General features: G+C 45.0%; 1 long non-coding RNA gene across 1 annotated transcript in view; it reads left to right on the top strand.

Moving 5' to 3' along the window:
- Positions 1-256: 256 nt before the first annotated feature.
- LOC143793706 (uncharacterized) overlaps positions 257-27,275 on the top strand; it is a 40,332-nt gene continuing 13,313 nt past the window's right edge. Inside the window, exons 1-2 of the long non-coding RNA XR_013220209.1 lie at positions 257-388; positions 25,622-25,795. This is a non-coding gene — a long non-coding RNA (uncharacterized LOC143793706). The remainder of the gene's footprint in view (positions 389-25,621; positions 25,796-27,275) is intronic.

Genomic DNA, 27,275 nt, shown 5'->3' with positions numbered 1-27,275 from the left:
ACCGCTGCCATAACTTATAAACTGATGATATGCTCATTAGCAATTTAATAATATTGTTTTCTCACAACCACATACACAAAATTGTGGATATCCAGTAACATCAGCATTGCTGCTCACATAATTGAGACATTTAAGTCCCTCTTTAAGTCTCAAACTGAGTGTTACCTCTCCTTTTCAAACTTGGGAAAACCTTAATTTTCCAGAATTGTACCAGAACAGTCCCATCTAGGGTCGGACTGGAGCATCTGGACACCGAGCGATTCCTTAAAGTGACCTCGATGCATGCACTAAAGTCAGCCACCTGCCCCTGATAGGTCAGCAGTCATTTTAACATGATCATCCGGTTCTGAAGGGAGTGAACTACGCACGATGCCGGGAGCGCAGGCAGGTAAGAAGAATCTTTTTTTGCTCTTCTGTGGATGCAGCATGATGCGGAGCCATGACACTGGCATTGTCGAGTCCTTGGGGCATACCGGGGCCCTACCCCAACCCATACCTTGTAACCCCACCCCACACCCAATAATTGCCCAATACCCATATTCCCATTCACACAAAGAACACATGGCAATAATTTATTTGGAATAACTTGGCCACAGCAGCCTTTATTTTTTAACATACCAATTAAATAATTACACACAATATATTAACTCTTATACTAGGAGGAGTCCTTGAAGCTACAAAGAATCTGGTGATTACCCAAAACATAATCGTGAACATAACAGTAACACCGATTTACTCCCAGCCATTACCACCCTGGCTCGGGAGCACCAAGAATCTCAAAGGTTTCACTGTTCATGATAAACTTATCGGGGATTCAACCACCCCAGCCGAAAATCCCCTCCACAATTCACCAGATCCGAAACCTGATGAACTCCGAAAAACAATGGACCCATATGCCAATGGATCCCCCAAACCAATTTCCACCAACTCCAAGGACTCCCCCCAGCCGCCTCGGCCGCAATGACCCGGCAAGAACGCTAAAATAATACCACAATAACACCCACCTGACTTCAACCTATATCTTGGCAAAAAAGGAGGGGGGGCGGGAGGGGGCTACGATTCCAGGGTTTGGAGAGCGGGAACTAACAGGCCCCACCCCCAACCTGACCTTTAATACCACCCCCCACGGTGACCCTCCCCTTAATTACCCTATATCCCCCAAACCTCCAAACCACTGCCATGCTGGCCTCCGCCCAGGCCATGGGGGAGGGGGGAGGGCCCTGCTCTGGCCATTTCTTGACACTGGCATTGTCGAGTCCATGGGGCATACCGGGGCCCTACCCCAACCCATACCTTTTAACCCCACCCCACACCCAATAATTGCCCAATACCCATATTCCCATTCACACAAAGAACACATGGCAATAATTTCTTTGGAATAACTTAGCCACAGCAGCCTTTATTTTTTAACATACCAATTAAATAATTACACACAATATATTAACTCTTATACTAGGAGGAGTCCTTGAAGCTTCAAAGAATCTGGTGATTACCCAAAACATAATCGTGAACATAACAGTAACACCGATTTACTCCCAGCCGTTACCACCCTGGCTCGGGAGCACCAAGAAACTCAAAGGTTTCACTGTTCACGATAAACTTCTCGGGCATTCGACTACCCCAGCCAAAAATCCCCTCCACAATTCATCAGATCCGAAACCTGTTGAACTCCAAAAAACAGGGGACCCATATGCCAATGGATCCCCAAACCAATTTCCACCAACTCCAAGGACTCACCCCAGCCACCACAACGAGGGCCATTGAACCTCTCAAAGGCCCGAGACCCCACCATACCGAAAAGCTACGGCCCTTTCAATACCATCCTGTAGACCCAGAGCCCAAAAATCACTGCCAACTTGTCATGTCGGACGCTGTTCAGACCAGGTCATCCGACAGACAGAGGTAATTCTGCTTTTGACCACTATTTGCTCATTGGCGTCTGCTAGATTTTGTCTAGCTGTTCCGGGGTTAATTTACCTAATCCTTGGATTGGAAGCTGGGCCATGCCCACTGCCTTTAAATAGATCTTGTGTTCTCGCCATCAGCACACTTCCCCTGACGAAGCTGCTGCGGTAGCGATACGCGTGGGGCTCTTCTCCCACACCCCATTCTGGCCTTTATGGTCCTTCATCATGTGCATGCCGGCTCCTGCCTCATGGCTCATTAGCTTTCTTGGTGCTTTCCCTCATTTGCACTGCCGCACCACATAGGCCTTTGTGCATCTGGGATTTTTTACATCTTCTCATTGTCCTGACCATATATGATGGCTGCTCTTACCCCGAGATATTCCCTGGATTATGTATCAGGTTGTATGACTATGTATAGGGGTGACTAGTTGTTATTTGGATCAGTATTATCTAGGCTAGTACTGTTTCTTGATCCTATTAGGGATAAGTACTACTATTATTATCCTGTCTATTGTTTGCAGGTTATTATTGCCCTGTGTGGAGTGATTCGGCACACATTATACTTCAATTGTTAGAACTCATATTAACTAGGAATGGGGATGTGATATGTGTATATCTTGTTTTTAATTGTTTTTATATCGCTTTTGGTGTTTAATAAAGGTTGTATATTTTTCTATTATATGTGGTTGTGCAGGCGTTATATTTAGTCCAGCTGTTTCCTCTTTCTCTTTAAATAGATCTCCTGATCTTTGGGCGTCGCCGATTATAGCTTCTGTCTTGTGCGTTGTTATCTCGGTCTGGTGAGGAGAGCTGGTGGTTGGAGATTCGTTGCTGGTGGTGTATTTTCCTTTGTCTTATTTACTCCTTCCTATATTTGTATTTATTTTGCCCTGCACATTTATAGTGTATTCCTGAGTGACTGCGGCGTGGTGTATATTTTCCTTTATCCTTGTCTGTGCTAACTGTGGGTATTGGGGAATAACATCTTCACTGGGTGGTGGGCGGAGGTTTCAGCCTAGGGCTGAGCTCAGGAGACAGGGTGAGGTTCGAGGCCTGGACATGCACACCTTCAGTGTAAACTCCAGGTAGAGGGTCAGTCAGGATTTCCCTAGTCTGAGGGAAACTGCAGGGGCCCGGGTTATTAGCTCTCGCTCACCTAGTCTCTCCCTGACATTATAATCGGCCCAACACAAAAAAAAAAAAGAAAAAAAAGGGGTTTCTTTTTTTGTGTTTTGTCATGGATCCCATGACTTCCATAACCTGCCAGTTGGAGATGCTGTCCCTACAGGTCACGGAGTTAAGGGGGGCAGTACAGCAACAGGGACTAGCAGTGTCTAATGTGCAAGCTGGAGCGACAGGAAGAGTTGCTGAGCCTAAATTTCCTTTGCCTGAAAAATTTGCTGGGGAACGCAGTAAATTTGTTTCTTTTCATGAAGCTTGCAAACTATATTTCCGTATGCGCCCGATATCTTCAGGTAATGAGGATCAGCGTGTGGGCCTGGTGTTGTCATTGTTGAGTGGGGATCCCCAAGCATGGGTGTTTTCTTTGCCATCTGATTCTGCTGCATTTGACTCTATGGAGAGTTTTTTTTCCTGTCTTGGGAAAATCTTCGATGAACCTGACAAAATGGCTCTAGCAGAATCTAAGATACGCTCTATTCGCCAGGGGGAGCGAGTTGCAGAGGATTACTGTTCTGAATTTCGTCGCTGGGCGATCGATACACAATGGAATGATCCAGCATTGCGGAGTCAGTTTATACATGGGATTTCTGGAAGGGTTGAAAAAGCCCTTCTGATGTACGAGACTCCTGCTTCTCTAAATTCCGCCATGAGTCTGGTTGTCCGCATTGATCGCCGTTTGCGTCAGGGGGAGCATGTGACACCGCCTATGGGAGAGGGTTTAGGTTCACGTGAGGTTGCTGCAGGTGAGCCCATGGAGCCTATGCAAATCGCAGGGGTGTCACATGTGGAGCGTCCAGTCCCTGAGCTCAGGAAGCAGGGAGCCTGTTTTTACTGTGGTAAAACGGGTCATTTTATTAATATCAATAATCTGCTGCCTAAGAAAAACGCAACGGCGGAAAACTTCTTAGCTCAGAGGGTGTGGAGGAGACCAGTCTGAGCTTATGTATATCCTCCATGGTGGTTTCTCAGTGCATGCTCCCTGCTAAGGTTTTAGTTGCTGGCAGTGAGCTGCCAATTACTGTTTTTGTGGATAGTGGTTCAGCCACAAATCTCATTGATGAGGAGTTTGCGCGCACAGCAGGTTTTAGGATTGAAAAACTGTCTCATCCTATCCGCGTGGTCACCATCAATGCTGCTCCTCTCTCTCAGGGGGAGATTACTGAATTTGTGGCTGAGGTGAAACTCCACATTGGAGTTCTACATTCCGAGCAGGTTACATGTAAGGTGCTCAGGAATCTTCCTGCTCAGGTGGTTTTGGGTTTTCCTTGGTTGTCTATGCACAACCCGGTAATTGACTGGAAAACTCAGGACATAATTCGGTGGAGCGAGTTCTGCCAGGAGAATTGCCTGGCCACATGTGTGGCTGCAGTGACTTCAAGCGTTCCGGAGTCACTTCAGGATTTTGTGGATGTGTTCTCTGAGAAGGGTTGTTCAGAGTTGCCGCCACATCGTCCTTATGACTGTTCTATCAGGTTTAAACCAGGGGCCAAATTGCCTAAAGCAAGGAAGTTTTACATCTCCGGTCCGGAGAGACAAGCATTAAAAGATTACATTGCTGAAAGCTTGAGCAAAGGGCACATCAGGCTGTCATACTCGCCGGTGGCAGCAGGGTTCTTCTTCGTGAAGAAGAAAGATGGCGGATTACGCCCGTGTTTGGATTTCAGGCAGTTGAACCAGATTATGGTTCGTGATCCATACCCTATGCCTCTGATACCAGATTTGTTCAACCAGGTTGCAGGTGCTAAGTGGTTTACCATGCTTGACCTCAGGGGGGCGTACAACCTCATAAGAGTCCATCAAGGTGATGAGTGGAAGACGGCTTTTAATACCCCTGAGGGTCATTTTGAAAATTTGGTGATGCCGTTTGGGTTGACTAACGCACCTGCAGTGTTCCAACATTTCATCAATGATGTGTTCTCGCATGTTTTGGGGAAATTTGTTATCGGGTACCTAGATGACATTCTCATATATTCTTGCGACCGTGATACTCATTTAGATCATGTCAGGCAGGTGTTACAGCTTCTCAGAGAGAATAAGCTGTATGCTAAACTTGAAAAATGTGTATTTTCTGTTCAAGAGTTGCCTTTCTTGGGTTATATTGTGTCTGCTTCTGGTTTTAAAATGGACGCCGCTAAGGTGCAGGCGGTGCTGCGTTGGGAACGTCCTGATAACCTGAAAGCACTTCAGCGGTTCCTTGGGTTTTCTAACTACTATAGGAAATTTATCAAGGATTTTTCCATCATTGCTAAACCGCTAACTGACATGACTAAAAAGGGTACCATTTTCTCCGTTTGGCCTGAGGCTGCTGTGCGCGCTGTTGTGAATTTGGATTCTGGGCTCCCCCGGTGGCCGCTTGTGGAATTGGACTTGTCATCCTCTTTCCTGTTTCACCTGATTCCATCAGTAGTGGGTGTCGCTATTTAAGCTCATTTCTCTGGTGGTTTCTTGCCGGTCAACAATGTTATCTGATGCCTCTCAGTGCTTGTTCCTGCTTCTAGACAACTACTGATAAGTTGGACTTTTGTCCATGTTTCGTTTGCCTATTTGTTCCAGTTCGCAGCTGAAGTTTTGTTACTGTGTCTGGAAAGCTCTCGTCGATCAGGGATTGCTACTCTGGCGTTATGAGTTAATGCCAGAGTTTAAGGTAATCTCTGGATGGTGTTTTGTTAGTATTTTTCTGCTGACCATGAAAGTATACTATCTGTCTTCTGCTATCTAGTAAGCGGACCTCAAATTTGCTAAGACTATTTTCCTGCTGCGTTTGTTGTTTCATCTGAACTCACCGTCATTATATGTGGGGGGCTACTGTCTTCTTTGGAATATTTCTCTAGAGGTGAGCCAGGTCTTATATTTCCCTCTGCTAGCTATTTAGGTCTTAGGCCAGAGCTGGGCATCTAGCGATAAATAGGAAATGCTACCTGGCTATTTCTAGTTGCGCGGCAGGCTTAGTTCATGGTCAGTATAGTTCCATCTTCCGAGAGCTTGTTCCTCTATAGGCTTGCTATGATCTCTGCCTGCAGAGATCATGACAGTTTGACCGGCCACTAAAGTGTTAAAGACCCAGGTTGAGAAAGGAGAGTTATAAGAAGTCTGCTGGAATTTTTTTTTTTTTTTTTTCTTCCAGTCTGCCTTGCTGCAGTCTTTTTTCTCTCTCTCCTCCTAATCTCTGTATGCGCTGTGTGCACCTGACAATAATGGATCTCCAGAGTGTAACTGCGGGTTTAAATAATCTCATCACGAAAGTACAAAATTTACAAGATTTTGTGGTACATGCTCCGGTATCTGAGCCGAGAATTCCTTTGCCGGAGTTCTTCACAGGGAATAGAGATAGCTTCCAGAATTTCCGAAATAATTGTAAGCTTTATTTGTCCCTGAAGTCTCGTTCAGCTGGAGACCCTGCTCAGCAGGTTAGGATTGTGATTTCCTTGCTCAGGGGTGACCCTCAAGATTGGGCCTTCTCATTGCCAGCAGGGGATCCTGCGTTACGCGATGTGGATGCGTTTTTTCTGGCCTTGGGCTTGCTTTATGAGGAACCTCATTTGGAACTTCAGGCAGAAAAAACTTTGATGGCACTATTCAGTCTAAGTTTATTTTGTCTGTAACCCTGATTTGCTCTTTGTCATCCATTGCCACGGACGCCTATGTTGACTCTGGCGCCGCTCTGAGTCTTATGGATTGGTCCTTTGCCAATCGTTGTGGTTTTGATTTAGAGCCTTTGGAGACTCTTATTCCTCTGAAGGGGATTGACTCCACCCCATTGGCTAATAATAAACCACAATACTGGACACAAGTAACCATGCGTATCAATCCGGATCACCAGGAGATTATTCGTTTCCTGGTGCTGTATAATTTACATGACGATTTGGTACTGGGATTGCCATGGTTGCAGTCTCACAACCCAGTCTTGGACTGGAGAGCTATGTCTGTGTTGAGCTGGGGATGTAAGGGTATTCATGGGGACGTACCTTTGGTTTCTATTTCGTCGTCCATTCCCTCTGAAGTCCCTGAGTTCCTCTCTGATTATCAAGACGTCTTTGACGAACCCAAGCTTGGGTCGTTACCTCCGCACCGTGAGTGCGATTGTGCCATAGATTTGATACCGGGTTGTAAATATCCAAAGGGTCGTTTGTTTAATTTGTCTGTGCCGGAACATGCTGCTATGCGGGAATATATAAAGGAGTCTTTGGAAAAGGGACTTATTCGTCCATCTTCTTCTCCCTTGGGAGCTGGGTTTTTCTTTGTCTCAAAAAAAGACGGCTCTTTGAGACCATGTATTGATTATCGGCTTCTGAATAAGATCACTGTTAAGTATCAATACCCATTGCCATTGCTTACTGATTTGTTTGCTCGTATAGAGGGTGCTAAGTGGTTCTCTAAAATTGATCTTCGTGGGGCGTATAATTTGGTGCGGATCAGGCAGGGGGATGAGTGGAAGACCGCATTTAATACGCCCGAGGGCCACTTTGAGTATTTGGTCATGCCTTTTGGTCTTTCTAATGCCCCTTCAGTTTTCCAGTCTTTTATGCATGATATTTTCCGCGATTTTCTGGATAAATTTATGATAATATATCTGGATGATATTCTGATTTTTTCTGATGACTGGGACTCTCATGTCCAGCAGGTCAGGAGAGTTTTTCAGGTTCTGCGGTCTAATTCTTTATGTGTGAAGGGGTCTAAGTGCGTTTTTGGGGTCCAGAAAATTTCCTTTTTGGGGTATATTTTTTCTCCCTCTTCCATTGAGATGGATCCCGTCAAGGTGCAAGCTATTTGTGACTGGACTCAGCCCTCCTCTCTTAAGGGTCTTCAGAGATTTTTGGGCTTTGCCAACTTTTACCGCCGATTTATTGCTGGTTTTTCGGATGTCGTTAAACCACTGACTGATTTGACCAGACAAGGCGCTGATGTTGCTAATTGGTCCCCTCATGCTGTAGAGGCCTTTCAGGAGCTTAAGCGCCGTTTTGCCTCTGCCCCTGTGTTGCGTCAGCCTGATGTGAATCTGCCTTTTCAGGTTGAGGTTGACGCTTCGGAGATCGGAGCTGGGGCAGTGTTGTCGCAGAAAGGTTCCGACTGCTCCGTCATTAGGCCTTGTGCCTTCTTTTCTCGCAAATTTTCGCCCGCAGAGCGGAATTATGATGTTGGGAATCGGGAGCTTTTGGCCATGAAGTGGGCGTTTGAGGAGTGGCGCCATTGGCTCGAGGGGGCTAGGCATCAGGTGGTGGTATTGACTGACCACAAAAATTTGATTTATCTTGAGACTGCCAGACGCCTGAACCCTAGACAGGCGCGCTGGTCTTTATTTTTTTCTCGCTTTAATTTTGTGGTGTCATACCTACCGGGTTCTAAGAATGTTAAGGCAGATGCCCTTTCTAGGAGTTTTGACCCGGACTCTCCTGGTAATTCTGAACCCACAGGTATCCTTAGGGAGGGAGTAATTTTGTCGGCCGTTTCTCCTGATCTGCGGCGGTCCTTGCAAGAGTTTCAGGCGGATAGACCGGATCGTTGTCCGCCTGATAGACTGTTTGTTCCGGATGATTGGACCAGCAGAGTCATCTCTGAGGTACATTCTTCTGCATTGGCAGGTCATCCCGGAATTTTTGGTACCAGGGATTTGGTGGCAAGATCCTTCTGGTGGCCTTCTCTGTCACGAGATGTGCGAGTCTTTGTGCAGTCATGTGACGTTTGTGCTCGGGCCAAGTCTTGTAGTTCTCGGGCTAGCGGACTGCTGTTGCCCTTGCCTATTCCTAAGAGGCCTTGGACACACATCTCGATGGATTTTATTTCAGATCTGCCTGTTTCCCAGAAGATGTCTGTCATATGGGTGGTCTGTGACCGTTTCTCTAAAATGGTCCATTTGGTTCCTCTGCCCAAGTTGCCTTCTTCTTCTGAGTTGGTTCCTCTGTTTTTTCAGAATGTTGTTCGATTGCACGGTATTCCTGAGAATATTGTTTCTGACAGAGGTACCCAATTTGTGTCTAGATTTTGGCGGGCATTCTGTGCTAGGATGGGCATAGATTTGTCTTTTTCATCTGCTTTTCACCCTCAGACTAATGGCCAGACCGAGCGGACTAATCAGACCCTTGAGACATATCTGAGGTGTTTTGTCTCTGCTGACCAGGATGATTGGGTTGCTTTTTTGCCATTGGCAGAGTTCGCCCTCAATAATCGGGCCAGTTCTTCCACCTTGGTGTCCCCGTTTTTCTGTAATTCGGGGTTTCACCCTCGATTTTCCTCCGGTCAGGTGGAATCCTCGGATTGTCCTGGAGTGGATGCGGTGGTGGAGAGATTGCATCACATCTGGGGGCAGGTTATGGACAATTTGAAGTTGTCCCAGGAGAAGACTCAGCGTTTTGCCAACCGTCATCGTCGTGTTGGTTCTCGGCTTTGTGTTGGAGATTTAGTGTGGTTGTCTTCTCGTTTTGTCCCTATGAGGGTCTCTTCTCCTAAGTTTAAACCTCGGTTCATCGGCCCTTATAGAATATTGGAGATTCTTAATCCTGTTTCTTTCCGTTTGGACCTCCCTGCGTCCTTTTCCATTCATAACGTTTTTCATCGGTCGTTATTGCGCAGGTATGAGGTACCTGTTGTACCTTCTGTTGAGCCTCCTGCTCCGGTGTTGGTTGAGGGTGAGTTGGAGTACGTTGTGGAGAAAATTTTGGACTCTCGTGTTTCCAGACGGAAACTCCAGTATCTGGTCAACTGGAAGGGTTACGGCCAGGAGGATAATTCTTGGGTCAATGCATCTGATGTTCATGCTTCTGATCTTGTTCGTGCCTTCCATAGGGCTCATCCTGGTCGCCCTGGTGGATCTGGTGAGGGTTCGGTGCCCCCTCCTTGAGGGGGGGGTACTGTTGTGAATTTGGATTCTGGGCTCCCCCGGTGGCCGCTTGTGGAATTGGACTTGTCATCCTCTTTCCTGTTTCACCTGATTCCATCAGTAGTGGGTGTCGCTATTTAAGCTCATTTCTCTGGTGGTTTCTTGCCGGTCAACAATGTTATCTGATGCCTCTCAGTGCTTGTTCCTGCTTCTAGACAACTACTGATAAGTTGGACTTTTGTCCATGTTTCGTTTGCCTATTTGTTCCAGTTCGCAGCTGAAGTTTTGTTACTGTGTCTGGAAAGCTCTCGTCGATCAGGGATTGCTACTCTGGCGTTATGAGTTAATGCCAGAGTTTAAGGTAATCTCTGGATGGTGTTTTGTTAGTATTTTTCTGCTGACCATGAAAGTATACTATCTGTCTTCTGCTATCTAGTAAGCGGACCTCAAATTTGCTAAGACTATTTTCCTGCTGCGTTTGTTGTTTCATCTGAACTCACCGTCATTATATGTGGGGGGCTACTGTCTTCTTTGGAATATTTCTCTAGAGGTGAGCCAGGTCTTATATTTCCCTCTGCTAGCTATTTAGGTCTTAGGCCAGAGCTGGGCATCTAGCGATAAATAGGAAATGCTACCTGGCTATTTCTAGTTGCGCGGCAGGCTTAGTTCATGGTCAGTATAGTTCCATCTTCCGAGAGCTTGTTCCTCTATAGGCTTGCTATGATCTCTGCCTGCAGAGATCATGACAGCGCGCATTTGAATTTCTTAAGAACAGTTTTGTTTCAGCCCCCATTCTTGTGCAGCCAGACATATCAAAACCTTTTGTTGTGGAAGTCGATGCATCTGAGGTAGGTGTGGGGGCGGTACTATCTCAAGGCTCATCTTTGAGTGGTTTACGTCCGTGCGCCTATTTCTCCAAGAAACTGTCGTCCGCCGAACGTAACTACGATATCGGCAACAGGGAGTTGTTGGCAATTAAGTTGGCCTTTGAGGAATGGCGACACTTCTTGGAGGGGTCGGTACATCAGGTAACTGTTATTACCGATCATAAGAATCTGCTGTATTTGGAGTCTGCCAAGCGTCTGTCCCCCAGGCAGGCTCGCTGGGCATTGTTTTTCACGCGGTTCAATTTTGTGGTCACTTACAGACCGGGGTCTAAAAACACTAAGGCGGATGCTCTGTCCAGGTGTTTTCCGGGGGAGAACCTCGGGAAGATCCAGTACCCATCCTCCAAAAGGGTGTTGTGGTTTCGGCTCTCACTACCGAGGTTGAGGCTGAGATTGCCGAGGCTCAGGAGGAGGTACCATCTGAGCTTCCCATCAACAAATCTTTTGTACCGCTTCATCTCCGCCTAAAGGTTTTGGCGGAGCATCATGATGCTGTCCTGGCTGGTCACCCAGGGGTTAGAGGTACCTTGGAGTAGATGTCACGTCGGTTTTGGTGGCCCAAGATCCGACAGGACGTGGTCTCATACATGTCAGCTTGTACCACGTGCGCTAGAGCTAAGACGCCCCGCTCCCATCCTGTTGGCACATTACTTCCTCTTGAGGTACCTAGTAAGCCATAGACGGAAATCTCCATGGATTTCATCACTGATTTGCCCTCATCAGCTGGAAACATGGTCATCTTGGTGATTGTTGATCGGTTTTCTAAAATGTCGCACTTTGTGTCTTTGCCTGCGTTGCCTAACGCTAAGACTCTGGCCCAAGTATTTGTGCAGGAGGTGGTCAGACTTCATAGGGTTCCGTCTGACATCGTGTCAGATAGGGGGTCTCAGTTTGTGGCAAAATTTTGGAGAGCATTTTGCTCACAGCTGGGAATCAAGTTATCTCATTCTTCGGCGTTTCATCCTCAGTCAAATGGTCAGACTGAGCGTATGAACCAAAATTTGGAACAGTACTTACGCTGCTTTGTCTCTGATAACCAGGAGGAGTGGTCTACCTTTCTTCCTTTGGCTGAGTTTGCCATCAATAATCACCGCCAGGAGTCGTCTGGGGAGTCTCCTTTTTTTTGTGTTTACGGGCTACATCCTCAATTTTGTACCTTGAGTCAGAGGGGCTCTTCCGGCGTTCAGGAGGAGGACCAGTTAGGAACACAATTGTCATCAGTCTGGAGGAGAGTTAAACAGCGCCTGTTGAGTGTGGGTGCTAGGTACAAACGTGTGGCTGACAGTAGGCGTGTGCCAGGTCCGGACCTGAGTGTGGATGACTGGGTGTGGTTATCCACAAAAAACATAAGACTCAAAATATCATCCCTTAAATTGGGTCCACGGTTTATTGGTCCATTTAGGGTCACCACAGTCATTAACACAGTAGCGTACCGATTGGAGCTCCCTACGGTGTATAAGATACACAACGTGTTTCACAGGTCTCTTCTAAAGAAGGTGGTGGGTTCTGTGGACGCGGCGCCTATGCCACCTCCAGTCTTGGTGGATGGTAATTTGGAGTTTGAAGTCTCCAAGGTGGTTGACTCTCATGTAGTGCATCGCACTTTACAGTACTTGGTACATTGGCGTGGTTATGGGCCTGAGGAGAGGTCCTGGGTACCAGCCTCGGACGTTCATGCTGACCGGCTGGTCAGGTTGTTTCACCGCCGTCATCCGGACAAGCCGGGTCCTATTAGCCTTGAGGGCCCTGGGGTTCCTCGTAGAAGGCGGGGTACTGTCATGTCGGACGCTGTTCAGACCAGGTCGTCCGACAGACAGCGGTAATTCCGCTTTTGACCACTATTTGCTCATTGGCGTCTGCTAGATTTTATCTAGCTGTTCCGGGGTTAATTTACCTAATCCTTGGATTGGAAGCTGGGCCATGCCCACTGCCTTTAAATAGTTCTCCTGATCTTTGGGCATCGCCGATTATAGCTTCTGTCTTGTGCGTTGTTATCTCGGTCTGGTGAGGAGAGCTGGTGGTTGGAGATTCGTTGCTGGTGATGTATTTTCCTTTGTCTTATTTACTCCTTCCTATATTTGTATTTATTTTGCCCTGCACATTTATAGTGTATTCCTGAGTGACTGCGGCGTGGTGTATATTTCCCTTTATCCTTGTCTGTGCTAACTTTGGGTATTGGGGAATAACATCTTCACTGGGTGGTGGGCGGAGGTTTCAGCCTAGGGCTGAGCTCAGGAGACAGGGTGAGATTCGAGGCCTGGATATGCACACCTTAAGTGTAAACTCCAGGTAGCGGGTCAGTCAGGATTTCCTTAGTCTGAGGGAAACTGCAGGGGCCTGGGTTATTAGCTCTCGCTCACCTAGTCTCTCCCTGACACAACTGCATTCAAATGAATGCCGTCAGCCAACCAATACCCACCTTCCCCTTTTTCCAATTCAAAATGCCGAACGGCTACACCCCCGTTCCGGAACACAAAAGACAACACCGCCCTGTTCACCTTTATTCTGGCCTTGTTGATCTTGACACAAGACCGCATGTTCCACCAACGTGTCCATGGCACAATTTCCGACCAAACCACTGTTAGACCGGGATACAAAACCCACAAATGCAACAAATCCTGGTTTTTAACTCTAACCAATTCCCAAAAAGGCCGCACCCCCAAATCGTTCCCACCAGCGTGCAAAACCAAAATATCCAAAGCCCTATCCAAACTCATGCTGTTGTGCACCTCCCGCAATACCATGCTCCATAGCATACCCCTAAAACTGAGCCAACGTACCACCGCCATTGTTTGTTCAAAACCAAGCTGTCTACCCTCCTTCCACATGTCGGCACGCAAAGCTCCCCAATGGACGAACGAATGACCAAAGATCCAAACCAATAAAGGCAGCGACCCTGAAACAACAGAAACACAACAACTCAGAAAAAACTTAAACAAGACATGAAAGCACCAAAAGATGACGAAGAATTAATGTTCCGCGATCACTCGTTGCAGCCTAACGTAACTGTGATACCTATTGGACTGCCACCGACCAATCCGCTGAGTAACATCCACCCCCAAGCCACCCAATGCGGCCTCTGTTACCACCCCAATCCTAAAAGATTGAGGCGCAAAACACGAATTATCCAGGCCCAGCAATTGAACCTCCTTCTTGAAGACCACCGTAAATTGATACCTGGACAAAAATGTACCGTCGGTGTGACACAATAAAGCCCCATCCCGATTAGGCCGCAGCATCCAATAATTTGCCACACAACTCACCGGACACATAGCCGAACAGGCAACCTTACCCAGCACTACCTTCTTACCTCGACCTTCCTGATCAGTTTTAGACCTATTACAGCACATCCTTAGCTAAAATACCACCCATCACGCTCTTGCTGGTTGACACCAGCTCACCAAGCCTCACGCCCCAAAAAAGGCAAATGAAAAAGCCAACCTGAACAAACAACATTCAAAATCTGATGTACATACCGATGGCAAGACCCCTCCCACTTTTTCTAACAAGCCAAAGGATATAGGCCACCTAGCATCCCCGTGACTACATCACCTGCGAAATCCTTTAATAGCCTGCTTTACCAAAAAGACCTTAGACAAATCTTGCTGCCCTTGTAATTTGAAACCCAAGGCCAGGGCTGCCATAATCCATGACATCTTTGCCACTGACCACCCTTCAGAGGCCCCCATACTCAACCAGGATAGCAACGCACCCACCTGGTCCTGCACGCTCGGCCCATACGGCCCTTTCATCAGTATGCCCTCCCAAGATAATCAAACCACCTGATAAGCCTCCCAAGTTCTAGGAGCCAGCGACGACCTTATCAATTCCTCAGCATCTCGAATACCACCTGCCAGAGCTCCACAGGGCATTTCAAGCCAACGAACTCTGCTTCTGGTGCCAACGACTGAATACGGTCAAACTGTGAACGAGAAAGAGAGTCAGCAATGGAATTCCGTGAACCAGGCACATGGGCTGCCGTCACGTGTGCATTCAATGCCAAACATGCCAAAACCAACTGTCTCAGCACACGTACTACTGGAGGTGACGATGCCGTCAGCCCATTGATCGCGCATACCACACCCTGCAGGACAGCATAGAGGGTGGCAGGACTTTTTGTCCCTCTGTTACTAGCACTTAATCTCCTCACACAAGCAATTCCCCTGATGACTTGAGCTTGGAAGAAACGCGTCGGGACAACATAGGGAGAGTGCAGGGCATATGCTTACAGGGGTAGATGTGGACTGCCCTTGTAAGGGCAGGAGCTTGGGGGATAGCTTATTGCAGCCCCATAGGGATTGACAGAGGGATTGTCATCTCTTCATCAACCGGATGTTTATCTGACAAAAGAACACCCGGTGCTCCGATGCCTGCCCTATGGAATTGGTGAGACAGTTCCTTTTTTTACAGTTACAGTATGCATATTTTTCTGTTTTTGCTCATTACTGTTTATTGTTTCTATATGCATCTGTTTGTATAGGGTTGGTCGCTGTCTTATATGATTAGTGTACAGCTTCTCTATAAACCTTATCTCAGATTGATTCCGCATCTATTGTCGGAAACTTTTAATCCTGTCTAGGGCCTGTCATTTTTTCCTAGTCCATTATATATGCTGGTGACTTGGCCCCATATTAAGTGTTCACTTGGGTGACTAGTTTTTATTGACTTTTTGTGTATTAAAAGTTACATTTTATTTTCCACTTTTTTGCTTTGTTGTGCCTAATTAGTAGTGGGATTATCTGTAGGAGTTACACTCTATATACAGACATTGCCTTGCTTTGTTAGCCGGTATAACGAAACCGTCTTGAAAACCAGAAAACAGCAATTCTGCCTTTTCCCTATAAGGGTATCTACTTAGATAAGGGGCCATCTTTTCCAACTTCACCGATGTCACCCCCATGGGTATTACCAGCCCCTGTCTTAGACTTGGCTTTTTTTGAAGCATTTTGCAGCCCCATGAGAGGAGCCACTGCAATGGGAGCAAAGATGTTTAAATTTGCAGTTGGCCCCAAACTTGCATTGAACTGTCAGCATAAACCCGATTTATGCCCTCCTGAATTTCCTGATTGACCCGAGGAACCTGACCCACTGGGTTGATTAGCCTGACTTGAAGTTCCGGACCCCCTGTGAAAGGAATGACCGAACTTATACTGTACCATAACCCTCAACCATAGCCCAATGTCCTTTTGGTCCCATCTGATAGCAGGCCGAATAGTTTTTCGCTGTCTAAATTGTTCATCGTACCGAAGCCACACCTGCCCCCATAAACCCGGTGGGCCTCGCCGATGGAATCCATGTAACAAAATAACCCAGCGCAGTTCTGGGACTACAAGTCCCATCGGACGATGCCTGCAACAGGGACAGTGATTGACACATTAGCCAATGATGGGACAGTAGTAGTCCCATCATCTGGCTAATGTGTTGAATGTAAAAAAAACAAAAACAAAACATACATATTACATACATACTACATGCATACTACATACATACTACATACAATACATTCATACATTACATACATTACATACAATACATACATACAGACATACAGTACATTAAACATAGATTTCATACTCACCATTACATGTAACTTTGTTCACCGAAGCCAGTGTCATCTGTAAAAAATATTAAAATAACAAACAACCAATATACTCCCTGTCCGCAGAAATCCATGAGTGTCCCACGACGATCTCCTGTGGAGAACGGCAGCATCAGCTGATGTGACCGCTCTCCAGGGGCTCCAAGAACACAATGACGGGAGGAATGTATCCTTCCGCACTGTATTCCTCCGCTGCTGAAAAAAAATAGTCCCTGGTCTCACTTTTGGCATTGCTGTGTGAAAACATTTCCCAGGCAGCAATTGCCATAAAGTGAGACTTTGTCCTAAGGTAACCTCTCAGTGATACACTGCAGGAGCCATTGTCTCCTGTCAGTGTGTCACTGAGGGTCCTATAGAGCAGTGACATCACCCGATGTCACTGTTCTATAGGGGAGATCGTCGTGGGACACTCGTTATTAATTGGACTACGGCGGACAGGTAGCATACAGTTTATTATTTTACATTTTTTGCAGGCTCTGAAGTATGGTAAGTATGGTTAAATGACGAATATTAAAATACTTTTTTCCTAATGTGTGTGTTTATTAACCCTTTATTACTATTGGATTAATAATGGATAGGCGTCTTATTGAGGCCTCTCCGTTATGAACCCAGCTTAATATCACCTTACAATAGCAATGTGACATTAACCCCTTATTACCCCATATCCCACCGCTACACGGGAGTGGGAAGAGAGGGGCTAAGTGCCGGAATTTCTGGGGCTGCTGCGGACTGGTATTTGTAGCGGGGGGGGGGCAATATCCATGGCCCCTCTCTAGGCTATGAATATCAGCCCGCAGCTGTCTGCATAGCCTTTCTGGCTATAAAATATAGGGGACCCCACATCATTTTTTGGGGGGTCCCCCTATTTTAATAGCCAGTAAAGGCTACGCAGACAGCTGCGGGCTGATATTCATAGCAGGCTACAAATATTGGCCTTCGGCTGTCGGCTTTCCCCCTCTGGCGCAGAAAATTGCATGGGAGCCCACGCTCCACGTTTTTTTCCATTTTTTTAAATTCAACGCTCATTAAGGAATCTTTCACACTTGCGTTGGTACAGGTCTGTCGCTATGCGCCAGGCCAACGTACCGACGCACGTTGTGAAATTTGGGCACGACGTGGGCAGCGCATGCAGTTTTTCAATGCATCCGCTGCCCATTCTGAATAAGGGGTTAATAACGGAGAGGCATCAATAAGACACCTATCCATTATTAATCCAATAGTAGGTAAGGGTTTATAAAACACACACACATTAGAAAAAAGTATTTTAATATTCTTCATTTAACCATATTTACCATACTTCAGCGCCTGCAAAAAGCGTAAAATAATAAACCGTATACTACCTGTCCGCCGTAGTCCAATTAATAACGAGTGTCCCATGACGATTTTCCCTATAGAACAGTGACATCAGGTGATGTCACTGCTCTATAGAACCCTCACTGACACACTGACAGGAGACAATGGCTCCTGAAGTGCATCACTGAGAGGTTACCTTAGAACAAAGTCTCACTTTATGGCAATTGCTGCCTGGGAAAATTTCTCACACAGCAATGCCAAAAGTGAGACTAGGGACTATTTGTTTTACAGCGGCGGAGGAATACAGTGCGGAAGGATACCTTCCTCCCATCATTGTGTTCCTGGAGCCCCTAGAGAGCTGTCGCATCAGCTGATGCTGCCGTTCTCCACGGGAGATCGTCGTGGGACACTCATGGATTTCTGCAGACAGGGAGTATATTGGTTGTTTGTTATTTTAATATTTTTACAGATGACACTGGCTTTGGGGAACAAAGTGACAAGTGATGGTGAGTATAAAATCTATGTTTAATGTACTGTATGTCTGTATGTATGTATTGCATGTAATGTATGAATGTATTGTATGTAGTATGTATGTAGTATGTATGTAGTACACATGTAGTACGTATGTAGTATGTATGTAGTATGTATGTAGTATGTAGTATGTATGTAGTATGTATGTCGTATGTATGTAGTATGTATGTAGTATGTATGTAGTACGTATGTAGTATGTATGTAGTATGTATGTAGTATGTAGTATGTATGTAGTATGTATGTCGTATGTATGTAGTATGTATGTAGTATGTATGTAGTACGTATGTAGTATGTATGTAGTATGTATGTAGTATGTATGTAGTATGCATGTAGTATGCATGTAGTATGTATGTAGTATGTAGTATGTATGTAGTATGTATGCAGTATGTAGTATGTAGTATATGGTATGTATGTAGTATGTAGTATGTATTTAGTATGTAGTATGTATGTAGTATGTATGTAGTATGTAGTATGTATGTAGTACACATGTAGTACGTATGTAGTATGTATGTAGTATGTATGTCATATGTATGTAGTATGTATGTAGTACATATGTAGTATGTATGTAGTATGTATGTATGTAGTATGTATGTAGTATGCATGTAGTATGCATGTAGTATGTATGTATGTAGTATGTAGTATGTATGTAGTATGTATGCAGTATGTAGTATGTAGTATATGGTATGTATGTAGTATGTAGTATGTATTTAGTATGTAGTATGTATGTAGTATGTATGTAGTATGTAGTATTTATGTAGTATTTTTTTACATTCAACACATTAGCCGGATGATGGGACTACTACTGTCCCATCATTGGCTAATGTGTCAATCACTGTCACTGATGCATGCACACACGCACAGACCCCCAGCAGCCCGCACAGAGCCCCGGAACGCCACACAGAGCCCCGCACAGAGCCCCAGCATGCCACACAGAGCCCCAGCACACCACACAGAGCCCTGGCACACCGCACAGTGCCCCGGCATGCTGCACAGAGCCCCGGCACCCCGCACAGAGCCCCAGCATGCCGCACAGAGCCCTGGCATGCTACACAGAGCCCCAGCAGGCACGCACAGAGCCCTGGCAGGCACGCACAGACCCCACCCACACACACACGCAGTCTCCGCCCACGCACCGCCCACACTCCATTATAGTGCATAATTGCACTATGGGAACTTCCGATTCCGGTATCCGATATCGCAAAAATATCGGAACTCAGTATCAGAATTCCAATACAGCGAATATCGGTGATACCCGATATTTGCAGTATCGGAATGCTCAACACTAATGATCAGTATTGTAATATTTGGTCACTATGTCTTAATATGTGGTCCGGTGATGGTGTTGCGGTATTTCTCCCTGTATGTGGTATTATTTGGTCACTATTAGTGATGAGCATATTTGTTAGGAAAACGATCGCCAAACATAAATTCCGCATGAATATAGCACAATTGAATTTGTGATCAGAAGCACGAGTAAAATTTTATAAAATCGGGAAAAATCGGTAACATTCGGTAAAAGTGCGAGAAAATAGTTGCGTTGCCACAAAAGTATTTTCAGTACTTTTGCAATCATAATGGTGGAGTATCATGAGCACGGTGCACATGTTTGATGAGGGGAGGGTGTTTGCAGAGCTCAGAGGCGTGGCGTGCTTGTAAACAACATTTTTTTCTTACTTTACGTGTTCATATTGCGGCTAGACAATCACGGGGCAAGAAACATCCACAAAGTCCTGACACAATGGCTTGTGTCATTGGCTGCTGAATTCCCATGTCCCTCTCCATATAAAGTGCAGACATCTTGTTTTAGCACCATTTTGACACTGTAACAGCACAGAGAGGCTGCTCCTGATGCTGGCAGTGTTAGCAGCTATATTGTAGCTAGTTAGCTAGGCAGCTGTTTCTTACTCAGATAGTGTAGCTAGGTAGTGGCCTGTGTGGCTGTGAAATCGACCTTCGAGCAATTTGTTTTTGTCACTATTGAGATCCACAGACAATGACAGTAGGGCACATGTCATACAAGTGTGTTGTGCACTGCTTTGATTGTGCTCCATGCACGAGTATAGCATTCTAAATCTTGCATAGAGAATTTTTTTTTTGGGGGGGGCAGTTGCTACCATTATTAATCATGCCATATCTCACTTTGCTATTTAGTGGCAGTGAAATTCCACAGTGTGCATAGCTCATGCACATTAAAAAACATAAATACAATTTTTCTGTTGCTAAATGTGATACAGCACACTGTATTCCACATTGTAATTTTGTGGCAGTAATATGAACCTGTCTGCAGACCTAACATACATTAAAAAATATATATAATTTTTTCTGGTGCTGAACATGATACAGCCTGCCATATCCCACCTTGTCATTTTGTGGTGGTAATATGAAGCTGTCTCCAAACCTAACACACATTAAAAAAGTTATAATTTTTTCTGATGCATAGCGTGATACAGCCCGACATAGCCCACGTTGTCATTTTGTTGGGTTGAAATTAAGCTGTCTGCAGATTTCACGCACATAACAAAAAAATTGTGCTGCTAAATGTGATACAGCCCACCATATCCCATGTTGTAATTTTGTGGGGGTGAAATTGTTGTGTGTGCAGAGCTGCTGCACATAGAAAAATCAACATTTTGGGGTTTTTAGAAATGTGATACAGCAGGCTAAATCCAAATTTGAAATTGTTTGGAGCACATCTTTTAGGTTTTACATGTGTCACCCACACTTAAAAAAAAATTCTTCAGTTACTAACGTCATGCAGTAGGGGACATCTCACTTTCAAATTGTTTGTAGCATATGTTCTTTGTCATACAGGCCTCATCCACACTCTACTTAAACAATTATTTCTTCTGTGACTAACATGATACAGCATGCCATATTTCATCTTGTCATTTACTGCCACTGAAATTCAGCTGTTTGCAGAGCTGGTGCAGAGTTTAGCCCCTTAGTGACGGAGCCAAATTTTAAAAATCTGACCAGTGTCACTTTATTTGGTAATAAGTCTGGAACACTTTGACGAATTCTAGTAATTTTGAGAATGTTTTTTCATGACACATTATATTTTATGATAATGGTAAATTTAGGTTGATATGTTTTGTGTTTATTTATAAAAAATATCAGAAATTTTACAAAAGTGTAAAAAAATAGCAATTTTCAAACTTTGAAAATGTAGCGGTATTTTTTCATTTTTCAAGGAAATTTACAAACTTTATTTTTTTAGGGACCTATCCAGGTTTGAAGTGACTTTAGAGGTCCTATATATTGGAAAACCCCCAAAAGTGATACCATTTTAAAAACAGCACACCATGACATATTGAAAACTGCTGTTGAGAAGCTTATTAACCCTTCAGGTGCTTTTCAGGAATTAATGCAAAGTGACATTACAGGAATTAAAAAGTTGATTTTTACCACCTAAATGTCGCTGACTTTTGAACAGGTCACTGGTACCGGCAGACTCTACGGCTGCTATTTGCCATGACAAACATCAGGACCATACAATCGTAATGTCAGAGGTGGCACCCAAATTACCCTTGATTTTTCCCATGTCGCAACTCTCCAATCATACAACTGACCATACGGAACCACAGATGGGTGAGTCTGAAAAGCTTGTCACACATTCTATGCCATGGTCATCAGAAGTGTACTCAAAAGCTTCACAGAGTCAAGAGAAGGAAATCTGCACAGATGATCAAAATATTTTTAGCTTGCGTCCGAGGAAGGATGAAGTAGGGTCCGAACAGCATCCTGACCCTCATCACCAGACATTAACCCCCAGGGGAAGGTGATCCTGATGAGTCTCAAATATCTGAGGCTCACAGGGACCGTACTTTGCCGTCAGGGTAGGACGAGGATGAGGGAGACTCCAAGGGTGAGGAATGAGATTAACACAGAGGATGATGATGATGAGGTGGTTGATCCCAGTTGACATGAACACAGAGGCAAACAGCTGAGTAGGTCATATGAGGAGGAAGACGAGGAGGTTACGTTGTGCCATATGTCGCAGACACATAGTGATGCAGCCACAATGAGCAATGCATCATCAGCCATAACTGTGGCGGTGACCAGCAGCGTCCATCGGTCTGCAGCTCACAGGGGTGGCAAGGGTTGTCTTAACTGGGCCTTTTCTAACACTGCAAAGGATGAGCCAACTCATGTAATCAACATGCGTTACTCTGGGAATTCCACTGCGCTAAAATGCGGACCAGCGGACCTCAACAACCATCAGCCGCCAAATCAATCACATCTGCTGCTTCTTCCTCCTTCTCTCTTATGCCCCATCAATCTCATCTGCTAATTCTTCCTCCGTTACAGAGCCAACTATTGAGACGCATGTCTCGGACCGCAGAACATCAGATTCTTTACCCGCTCCTGTCACGCTAACTGAGAACCCGCCACCAGCTGTAACAGAAGGGGACATGCCTGCTGTTTTTGATTGATCTCAGAGAACGAGCACACCACAACTTTCTCAATCCACCGTAACATCTCCGCCTGCACCTCCCTCACGGTCCAGCAGTTTGTCTGATTCACTGTTCAGCGACCTCTCTCAGCACTACAGCCAGTCCATGGTACTGCAGTTGTGGTCACATAAAAGATTGTTTCCTCCCACGTATGACAAAGCTAAGAGCTTGAACTCCACTGTCTCCAATCAGTTGGCCACGGAAATGCTGCCCTTTCGCCTGGTAGATACAGATGGTTTCCAAAAGCTGATGGCCATTGCAAGCCCCCAGTACCTCCACACTGCATAGCCAGGGCTCATCGCAATCAGGCAGTGTTAAAATTGATATGCCTTGGCAATCGCAGACATACAGCAGAAGAGTTGTGTACAGCTCTCCACACTGAGTTTGAGCAATGGCTGTGTCTGCTGAATTTGCATCCATGTAAGGCCGTGTCCTTTAATGGTACCAACCTGGTGGTGGCCCTACAGTGAGGCAAGCTCACACATGTGTCTTGCATGGCTCACATCCTCAACCTGGTGGTACAGCATTTTATCCGCCACTATCCTGGCCTGGGTGAGCTGCTGCAGAAAGGAAGGAAGCTGTGAGCTCACTTACGCCATTTGCGCCGTCATCGACTTGCATCAATACAGAGGTCATTGTACATGCTAGTTAACAGATTGATATGTGATGTGCCAACACGGTGGAATATATGGCATATGTTGCAGCGACTGTGGCAGCAGCAACGTGCCCTGATGCAGAATGTCATGTCGTATTGCCTGGGCCAATGCAGTGAGGACGTTGGGCACTTCAGTTTACAGAGTGGGCACAGATTAAGCACCTCTGCACACTTCTGCAAATTTTCGAATAGGTTTCTAAGATGGTTAGCGCTGATGATGTGCCATCATCAGCATCACTATTCCGGTCATCTATATGCTGGAGAAGACTTTGAATAGCCTGCAGGAGGAAGTGGTGGTCCCAGAGGAAGAGGATGAAGCAGAGGAGGATGCGGAAGGGATAACATTTTCTCCATGTCCCAGACTGTCGTCACACAGGTGAGTGCCAAGGGAGGGTGGATTGCTGCGAACGAGGGGGGATTGTGATAACAGACAAACTGTTAATGTCCATATGCTGGGTTGTATTTAGAGGAATACCTGTCAGTCCCTATTATACTATTTCTACTGTGGTGAAATTAATGGCACTTTGTTGGTGTCTTCCACTATTTTTTGTAAATGTGTAGACTCCTGCTTTGGTCTCCTTCATGTGTGTTGCCTGTAGCAATACGCCTCTGACACCGTCATTTCTCCACTTCATTGTAGTCAACTACCCTTGTTACTACTATCCTTCAATTTTTCTGACATTATTAGTCTACGAAACTGATATACTGTATGTGCCACCTGTGTGTGGTTCAACATGAAAGCAGGTTGAGCTGTTGTGTGTGGTATCATAGCTCCCAGTACAGAAGGCCTACACCCATCCCTAACCCACTTTGTCTTACTTTTACATTCAATTGAAAGCTGTAAATGCTAGCCTACACCAAGATACCTCATGCATGGCTGATTGCTGCAGTGTCATGCTACAATTTTTACTGTGGATGAATTGAGGCCATTTTCCTGGTGTCTGTCCCTCATTTGATGTGTTTTGGCAAATTTTGGGGCAGTTAGAAGGTGTTGTGCATGCGTTTGTTTTTGTCTCCCATTGACTGTAAAGGCATTTGGTTATAATCGGCAAATATTCAATGAATAAATTGTCAAATATTGCAAATTCAGTGAACATAATCCGAAACAAACATTGAAATATTTGCTCATCTATGGTCATTATGTGGTCTGCTCATGATGTAGCGGTATTTCTCCCTCATACAGTATGTGGTATTATTCTGAATAAATTGAGCTAAGATTAAATGGAGCAGTGGTCAGACATCCCACCTTACACTCTATAGGAGAAAGAAAAAGAAAAAGAGAGAGGACCCAACTGAACAAAATAGATAACACTCTACAGGAGAAAGAGATAGGATCCCACTAACGAAAATAGCTTACATTCTACAGGAGAGAGAGAAAAAGAGAGAGAGAGAGGAAGAGAGAATGCTCCCTAACAATAAGATCTTACACTCTACAGTGGAGAGAGAGGACCCCACTAACAATAGATTACAATCAACAGGACAGAGAGGACCCTGTTGACAATAAGCGCTTACACTCCACAGAAAAAAGAGAGCGGATCCTGCTGACTATAAATGTTTACACTGTACAAGAGAGAGAGAGAACTCTGATGACCCTGAAAGCTTACACTCCACGTTGACTATAAGAGCTTATGCATCACAGGAGAGATAAAGAGATAAATAGGGAGAGGACCCCACTGACCATAAGAGCTTACACTATACAGGAGAAGAGAGAGAGAACCCCATTAACCATAAGAGCTTACACTCTCCAGGAGAGAGTGGACCCCATTGACCAAAGAAGCTTAAAATCTATAGGAGAGAGAGGACCTCATTGATCATAAGAGCTTACACTCTACAGGAGAGAGAGGACCCTGAAAGAGCTTACACTCTGCTTACAAACTGTGCTCTGCTCGGAACCGCTGATCTGTGATGTCCCAGGTACTGACCACCATTGTGCAAGATACGATAATCTACTAGATGTTACAACGGCAGGACATTATGAGGAAGTCCGCATGACAACGCAAAATGATGTTAACTTGCTCCCTCATGCTTCAGCAGTGTGGGAAATGTGTTGTGCAGGTATTTTGTTTATTTTTATAAAAGTACAAATAGAATCTTACAATGTTCTAATTCACATGAATTTCAGGAAATTCCTCTCGATCTCATGTATCGATCTGCTCATCTCTAATAAATAACACACCAAATTTGTGTAGCATGTAGTGATGAGAAAATCTCCCAAATTTAAAATTTGTCAGTTTGCTCAATTTTGGAAAGGAAACTCAATTTGATGACTATCAAATTTACCTTATTATACTTTTTGTAGATCGCAGAACATAATAAACATAGGCTGGAAAGAAAAATCCTTACTTACCATTGATCTGCCGCAACACCCCTTTTGGACCTCCTGTGTAACGCCCCCCAGCATCTTAATTGCTCCATTCTGGTGCAAGCAGGATCTGCAATGAGGCCTAGAGGGTGAATTACAAGAGCAGCATAGGTTAGTGGCAAGTTAAGTATTGCAGTCTATGTTGTGCTGAATTCAAACTAATCGAATTTCAAGAAAAATGTTAAAATAATCAGGTTTTTTAATGAAATTTAAGACAAACTCAGTTCACCTAAGACATATTCCCTTATATATTGCAGCAAGGCTATTTTCATTTGCTCTCAATATGACAGCTCCAACAACTCAATAGTATTTATCGATGTAATCACTTCAGTGTCTTGAGGGTATGTTTATATGGAGAGGAGGTGGAATTGCTCTGGAAATTTTCAGCATCAGTTTCGCCAGAAACGGCTGAGACATCTACTTTACATCAGCACTCCTGTACTGAATCATGCAGATTTTAGTACAGATTTAGATCTGTGAATTTTCTTCTGTGGACAGAGCAAAAGTAAATAAAATCACTTTCCCTGGTGCTTTAGTGGCTTCCTTCTCTGATCTTAACATACTTTAAAGGTTGATAGTAACCTAACACGACTGTGCCATGCAACATGACAAAACGTAGCCTTATGAGGAATTACCACTTTTATTTTATGAAGCACTCCCATCAAAATTTGCATAATCTTAATATATTGCAGTTATCATATTATACAGTACTTTGTACTTACAATTGCTTATTTTGATTTCTACCCAGTTAATTCTTCTCTTTTCCATGACATCATGAGACTAAACACAGACTAGCTGAATCCTTCTAAGCTCTGTTTAGAAACAGGAGGTCAATTTTCCCTGTATGACTCATGAGACACTGCAAAAGTCACTGGCAGGGAAAGGAGCAACTGAGTCAGGAGTTGAAGAGGCACATGTGTTGTGAAATTGGATTTTGGGCTCCCCCGGTGGCCACTGGTGGAATTGAACTGGTGTGCATCATCCTCTCTGTTCACCTGTTTCCATCAGGAGGTGGGAGTCGCTATTTAGCCTTGCTCCTCTGTCACTTCCATGCCGGTCAACATTGTAATCAGAAGCCTTTCTGTGCATGTTCCTGCTGCTAGACAACTCCCAGCTAAGTTGGACTTAGTCCTTGTTTGTTTTTGCATTTTGTTCCAGTTCACAGCTGTAGTTTCGTTTCTGTGTCTGGAAAGCTCTTGTGATCTGAAATTGCCACTCTGATGTTATGAGTTAATACTAGAGTCTTAAAGTAATTTCAGGATGGTATTTTGATAGGGTTTTCAGCTGACCATGAAAGTGCCCTTTCTGTCTTCCTGCTATCTAGTAAGCGGACCTCAATTTTGCTAAACCTATTTTCATACTACGTTTGTCATTTCATCTAATATCACCGCCAATATTTGTGGGGGCCTCTGTCTGCCTTTCGGGGAAATTTCTCTAGAGGTGAGCCAGGACTATATTTTCCTCTGCCAGGATTAGTTAGTCCTCCGGCCGGCGCTGGGCGTCTAGGGATAAAACGCAGGCTACGCTACCCGGCTACTGTTAGTTGTGCGGCAGGTTTAGTTCATGGTCAGTTTAGTTTCCATCCTTCCAA

This window comes from Ranitomeya variabilis, chromosome 1 (assembly GCF_051348905.1).
Source record: "Ranitomeya variabilis isolate aRanVar5 chromosome 1, aRanVar5.hap1, whole genome shotgun sequence".
In the NCBI taxonomy this organism is placed as follows: Eukaryota; Metazoa; Chordata; class Amphibia; order Anura; family Dendrobatidae; genus Ranitomeya; species Ranitomeya variabilis.
This window is presented reverse-complemented; position numbering and strand designations above follow the sequence as displayed.